Source organism: Cygnus atratus, chromosome 3, assembly GCF_013377495.2.
Source record: "Cygnus atratus isolate AKBS03 ecotype Queensland, Australia chromosome 3, CAtr_DNAZoo_HiC_assembly, whole genome shotgun sequence".
In the NCBI taxonomy this organism is placed as follows: Eukaryota; Metazoa; Chordata; class Aves; order Anseriformes; family Anatidae; genus Cygnus; species Cygnus atratus.
This window is the reverse complement of record NC_066364.1, coordinates 95985398-95992931: the sequence shown is the minus strand read 5'-3', so window position 1 is coordinate 95992931 and position 7534 is coordinate 95985398.

Here is a 7534-nt window from a genome sequence, read left to right as displayed (position 1 = left end):
TCTCTTCCTGCAAGGCAGTGGTTATAACTGAAATGAGCCAGAGACACCCGACCTCAGCTGTGGAATTTACTTCCCAAATCCATCCACCTGGGCTGGGACCTGCCAACAGTTAGTGTGGGCTGTGAGCTCTCTTCGTCAGCCTGGTGATCTGACAGGGGAATGGTTTGAGGAGTGGGATTTTTGCTCGGGGTGGTGGTGGCACCATGTAATTTTATCTGGTGGTGATGAGGTGTGGGTTTTTCTGTTTGTTTGTTTGTTCTCTTTATGCTAGGAGTAACAGGATATTGCCCTTGAAATGATACCATAGCTACAATTTATACCTGCCATCCTGCCTCTTGAACTGAGGCATTGCCAACTGTATTTTAATTAATTACATTTCTGATTCCATTGAAATCAGTGGGAGTGTACAGCTCATTCCCATGATACTTTCCTCTGAGAAAAATTTTTGAGATCAGATAAGAATCCAAAAAGAAATTCTCTGTAAAGATGGATGAGGGCAGGAAACCCTACTAACAGGACTTCTCTTTCAGACTCTGAGATCACTGAGGAGCCATTTTAGAGCAGCAACATCAGTTGTAGAGAACACAACAAAGAGGAACCCCAGCATAAGGGGAGGCAGAATCCATGTTAATGTTTGTCATGCAATCTGTTTTATGCACGGCTCATTAAATGAGGTACAGGAGAGGGGAAGCTGCAAAATGATGAGATGTGCTTGGCCTTGTTCGCTGATGGAGAGAGGTAGGATGTGCAGCTACGGTTCTGCAATGTGGTATGCACAACTTGCATGCTGAGCCGACTGTTGTTCAGTGGCGGTTGTACAAAGTACCATGATGTGGTCTCACAGGGCACATCAAGGAAATTGAAGTTGGAAAACTAAACCTGGCCTATTTTGGCATCTAAGTATTTCTGCAAGCTGTGCTCTGCCCCCTAAGAAAGTGCCTATAAAAATATTTGGGATTTGTAATAGTGTAATCCATGGACGGGAAGAAATGGTGGCAAACCGATTTGTCATGTTTAGCAATAGAAATAATAATTCAGGTAATATATATCTGTTTTAAGTGTGAGAATTAAGAGAATTCCAGTGATTCAATGGAAGAAATGTTGCTTTTCTGTTTGTTTCACCTAAAGAGGGAGGATAATGCACTTGAAAGCTGAAAACGTAGTTAAATCCCAAGGCTGGAGTATTTTATTCACCAGTGGCTCATCCCTAATATTGTTTGGCTATAGGCAACAGCTCCTATCAGATAAGACGGGATGTAAAGCTGTGAGTAATCACTTCATGAGACAGCACAAGCCAGATTTTTCTGGTTTTGCGTTTATAAAGATTTCATCCTTGCATTTTTATTCCCATTTGCTTAGATCTCAAGCTCGGGCGTTGCACTGTGGCCATCCAAAAGAGGGAGGCAGTAAACCCCGCTGGACTCCATGGACATCCCACACACAGATCCTGAAGGCACCAAGTCCCAACCTAGCACAGCCACTTGTAAAGAAAATACATCAGGTGCTCGATCAGCCCAGATTTTATCTTTTTTTTCTGCTTTCAGCCTCCCAACTGCAGGGATATAGCTGTTGTAGGAAGCTGGTAAAACTGTCTCTCTTTCTTCAGGCTCTTTAATACTCACAGTGAACAAACCCCCACACTTTGTCAGGACAAAAGGCTTTTCTTCAGAGGCAAAGCCATCCCCATGTATTAGTGATTTTTCTAAACTGAACTCATTGCCAGTAAGGAACTTTTTCCTAGGAAAACGTGCATCCCAGCTCTATTGAGTTTATTTCTAAGTCTGATTGATGTATGATGGGACAAAGTTAGACTGACAATGAGTGTTTCATTGATGTGAAATTTTACACCATATCTGGACATAGTATATACTTGGTTTATGATCCAGCTGGGCATGCTTGTTAGTTATTGTTGAGGTCAATCAAAGTGTAATTGTAACATAGGGAAAGACAGTCCCAGGGCTACAAAGATTTGTTTCCAACAGCTGCTATTCATTATTCATTGAACTCTACCTTCTGTTTTTGAAATTAATAACCCTTGGCCTTCTAACAAGGCATCAGACTTTAAGAATATAGATTTAAAAATCAAAGATGCACTAGTTTCTTCCTTAGATAAGTGAGAGCACAAAGCACTTCAAGATAGTCAGAGCAGCTGGCTGAAGAACTTAGCTTGTGGAAAACCAGATGTGAGTTAATTAACCTGAAGCTTAAGGGCACTGTATGCTGTATGAGAGAGAACCAGCCAGTGTCCAATAAACCCCAACCTTATGGAAGTCATGGGGACCACTCAAACCTGCAGTTATATAACATTTCTTAAAAATTAAGTACTGTAAGTCTACAATGGGGGAATATCAGATTAAACAGAGTTTATTCAAATTGTAACTTGTACCTCCATTAAATTAGAGATTTTCCAACATCCATACACCATTGTTTGAAGTATAGCATAGTCTTTGGCTTAGGATCACTGCAAGAGTCAGTGGTGTCCCATGAATCCCATTCCTTTGACCTCCGTGAATGTTGCTCCACTGAGCAGAAAAAATTCTGCTTTTCTGAGACACAGAAAAGGTCTCAGGACAGCTTTGGAGCATGGCCGAGGGCCAGATGGGGCTGCTTCACTGCCTCGTGCTAGCTCTGCAGTCCTGCTGAGGTCCTGTGTTGCTCCATTTGTTGCTACTGAAGAGCAGCTGCAGGGGGACCTGGGAGTTGTGGATGCGGTCCCACTATGCTTGTTTTACAGTAGTGTCGTTTTGGGACTCCTTTTGATAGCTGAGTGGAGGATACGTCTCTTGATTCCATGAAGCAGAGAAAGAAAACAATGATATCTGTGGGTGATTCAGCTGAGCAACGGTTGTCATTTTTGAGTCGCAATGTTAGTTGTCTTGGCCACTGCAAAAATCCTGTACACTGCAGCAGTTAGCAACTACTGCTCTGACAAGTCTCAGAATGCAGTAGTCAAACGTACAGCTATCGGTGATGTTAGCGGTAAAAACAAGGTTAAATAACTAACCACAAGAAAACTTCGTGACAGACCCATACCTACATATTTACATACATGCAAAGAAAGAAGTTCTAAAATGTTTACCCTTTCAGTAAGAGAAATATTTTGACCTCTCCTGCTGTCCTGATGTGTTGGGCACAGTCCCTGGCTTGTGGAGCTGTAAATCCTGTAGGGATGGGCCCTGCCTCACTTTCTCTCCATCTGGCTGCTGCTGTGGCAATTAGTTCTGGCTCTCAAAACCCATCTTCTGTTCTCAGCACCACACTTTCTTTTTTTTTTTTCTTTTTTTTCTTCTCTCTCTCCCCCAAAACACTGAGTTGTTCTATACTGGCATGAAACAAACTCGTGACATGATTCTCCTTGAGTAGTTATTGCAAGTTTTGATATATTCTAATAGTGAGCACCTCAAATTGTCCTTATGTTTCTTCTTGAGTTGCAGGTCCAAGTTTGTGGAAACCTATTATTCCAGTTGACTTCAGAGGATACTGGATCTAGTCCAGGCACATTTTCTCCATTTCATCACTTTGTCATCACAAAAGGCAAATACATTGTGGCTAAAATATGTACATGATATTGTTCTGAGGCTGGATGTCTCAGTGCAGGCACTCTATTTGCCTTTTAAAAGGAAACACAATTCTATTAACTGTGATGCATGATCATAAAACCAGTAACTATGGTAGTTGAGCATAAAGTTAATTAAAATTGACCTTAGCGGGTTAACACAGCCATCTCTTTAGTCTCTGAATCAGTCTCTCATATCCTTTTCTTTCCTGTGTAAATTCCACTACTTATTCATGTGGGATACTTTAAACCATCACTAAATGTTACATTTATGGCATGTTTCTATGCAAACATCGGGATATCTATTGCACATGAGCGTGTTTCCTCAGCTCTGCTGGCCTTGTTGGACAGCTTATCTACTGTTCTCCATAAGTCTGACCTTTCATGTTTAGTTACTTTAAGGACAATAGAAAACCAACTATCTACTCAATTTCCGTGTAGCTTGGGGGTAAGGTTAAAATATCATGTAGCTACCGTATGGTTGACATTATACAGCCGCAACTGATAAGCAAATATTTTCTTTTTAAATACATACTATGTTTTGCAAGAGTACATAACAAGTTTCCTCGTTCCTATTCTTTGTCCTAAAGAAGACCTAGTGCTGTTAAATATAAAAAAAAAAAAAAGTTATCATTGGTGTTTATCTTACTAAATCTGTTCACATCAATTGGTTCTGCGTACCCCATATTTCAAAGCAAAATGATGTGGAAAGGTCGTATAGATTGCCCTTCTCTTCAATTCTTGGCTTAAGGGTGTCCTGTTTGTAATTAAGGAACAATTTCTTCTGTGAAAGATTTTTTTCTTTCTTTTTCTGTCTTCCTCTTTTCTTCACATAATATTTGGAGAGGCATGTGGAAGCCAGAGAGCAGCTAATGCAGTTGGATAATTTGTCATTATAGAGGTAATCTGTTTTATTTTTTGAGAAAATCTGAAATGGCTTCTGTGTTGTGCATTCAAATTCAAATCTATACACTATCAACACTGAATTTGGAGGCAAAAGGCTGAATGTGAAGGTTTTGATTGCAAGGCCATCTGGCATTATTATGAAAAACATTCTTAAATGCTTAAAAGAAACCTAAACCACATTGCTCTGTAGGTGCTGACTCCAATGAAATTGAACCATCTCGGTGCAGGTTTGTTGTCTGACTGCTGGAGAGACTGTGGGAAAGTCAACTGCTTCTTTGCTGATGAAGTGGCTGCGGCTGGGAATCATGGTTTTAAGGGAAAAATGCTAAGTGGAATGTCCGGCAGGTTGAAGAAAAATATTTTAAAATGGCAACGCTTTTTAAACATCTTGCAAAATTCACGCAAAATGTACTTTTTTTAATAGACTGGGAAAAGATAATGAAAATATTGTTGCTCCAATTTGGTCCTAAAGAAATAGACCCTGAGGAGAGAGGAAAACTTATTTGCAGTCACGGAATGGTCTGAAAGCATTTGGGTAATACATCAGAATGTGCCTCTGGATAATGTGGTGACTGGTGTTATGTGGAGTGATCTCCTGAAGTCTGAGTTTTCAGGATTCTGTGAAACTCAGTTTGTGTTTCTGCTTTTCTTGAAGTCTGGGTGCTATTTGCTTACGGGCTTCACTGCTTAGATGGAAACGAAGGGATTAGTAATGGGATGTAAGGGCTTTTCTTTCTAGGTCAGATTGGATTTAGCACTGCCTGAAAATGACACCGCTTGTTTAGTATTCTGTATCAAATGCACAGTGGCCAGGTTCATAGCAGTCTGGGTCATCTAAGGTCATAGTGCAGCTAAAGTTGAGAAAGCATAGCAAAGTTGAGGCAGCATTTTCAGACTTCTAAGCAGGGAGGAACAGCACTGACTATTCCCACACAAGTCTTTATGTGTATGTATTTCCTTTTTGAGACGGAATGCTTTATTCCTAGGTGCCACATGTAATGCATTTACAAGCTAGGAAAGCATGCGTCAGGTCAGGCATAAACCTGATGAATTGTTTCTACTTTGAATTCTGGAGTCCGAATTGCATTTCTATTACCCTGAATCAATTCTGTTTCTGAGGTTGTCATCAGGTTCAAAAGGTCCTTCATTAGGATTTGAAAAACTAAATTAACTCCATTTTGTGTAGGAGGGACTCTAAATTAAAACAAAACAAAACACGAAAACAAAACCAAAAAAACTAAAAAGTCTAAGTATCCTGTAAGTATGGATACAGAGTTTTGATCACTTCATATTACTTTATTCCACCTTTAATTCATGGGACAGCACAGCAGCTCGGTAGCTTGTGGAAGGTGAATGCCATTTGTCCTGGCCTCTGTATTGCCAGGACGTGTGACTTGAGACGTGTTTGGGAGCAGATCGAAGCTGTAATGCACTGGGTGACAGAGAACAGCTGGAATCAATGGAATGGGGATTTAAATTTTGTTGTCTGTGACTTCTAAGTACCAAGCCAGGTGTGTCTAGCATACTTGTTGCTGTAGCATCTGTCTGCTGAAATAGTGAAGTCCCAGTCTGAGGCCTTTGTTTTGTGGTGGTGAAGTACTTCAGCCACGTGAAAACGAGACTCCTAAGATTTATAAACTTGACAAAGTATGGGATCTTCTCTGTAACTGAGTCCCACGTCATGGGACAATTAGTTTCAGTTACTTGTTGCAGACATGCTGAGCTGCGTTGGTAGAGTATTTCCTGTTTCAGGCAGACGAGATGTCATAAATCTTCATTTTCTCTCTGATAAATTGTGTGTTGAAGAAGATAGAACTTCCTTTGATATGAAACCACATTAAAAGAAAAATCCTTCTGATGAGACAAACTCAGAGATAGTAAAAATAGCAAATTAGGATACAGGGGAAATGATGGATCATTGAGCGGAATTTTTGTGTGGACAATGACAAATTCTGTACAGCTCTACTTGAATGTTTGTAACATTTGAGTTGAGATCTAAGGGGTGCATTCACAAGCTGCTGGTACAGATAATTACTGAAAAATCTGGTGCTGAATTTTGGGCACAAGATGGATTTCGCTATAAGCACACCTCCTCCGTTCCCATAAAGCAGTCTGCCTCTATATGTATAGTCAGTCTTGCCTTATTCCAGAAAAAGGGCCTGCAAATAAGCACAGATCTAAAAGGTAGAAGGGGTGATTCACCCAAAATGCTGTCTGAGGAGTTCACTTTGATCCTCTCACCAGTCTCCTGTGCAGCATGTCAAGAAATAAACTCTTACGTGAGTTGATTGGTATGTCCTGGGTTTGACTCATCGCTGCATCGTTCCAGTTTTATATTGATGTGACACCACAGGAGTGACCTCCAAGTTTTTTAGCTCCGTGTCTCATCGAGGCATTTTTTAAGCATCCAGTCATCTTATTAACTGCGAGCCTTTCAATCCTGTGCGTAAAGCTGGAACTCTGGCAAGGGCAGAGCGCGCCTTGCTGTTGTGTCTGCTGTTTGTCCAGGAGTACACCATTCAGAGCTTTTCACACCGAAAACCTCCTGATACCTGCAGATTTGTCGCATGTGTCCTAGTGTAAAGCACACTGAAATGACTAGGGACTTCGCTGCAGGCACTACAAAGTTTCAGGTCTTACTTTAGGCCTTGACTCAGTGAAGCATTTGTAGTGCATAAATGTTTAACCTGATATTTAAGCCCTATGCGTGGCTATTTACTTTAAGCAGAACATGTCAGCATATCTGTAACTTCACCGCAGAGCCATAGCTTTGTTGTGAGCAGCTGGTGCTGCTCTGACAGGCAGGACAGCTCCTGTATTGCCTTAAAAACCTGAACCTCAGCACCTATCCCTCCTCTTTCACTATAACAAAGAACTGGGCCTGTTGACTACATTCCCCCTCTGTCCATCCATTTGTCCTTCTCTTCTGAGAGTAGTGCAGGGAGCAACCCAAACCAAGAGCTTTCCAGACAGCCAAACAAGCTGGGAAAGGGAACGCGAAGGTTTGCACAGTAAGCAGTATGCATGTATGATGTAGGAGCCAATTTTCTCTGTGTTTCAGGCATAAGTGTC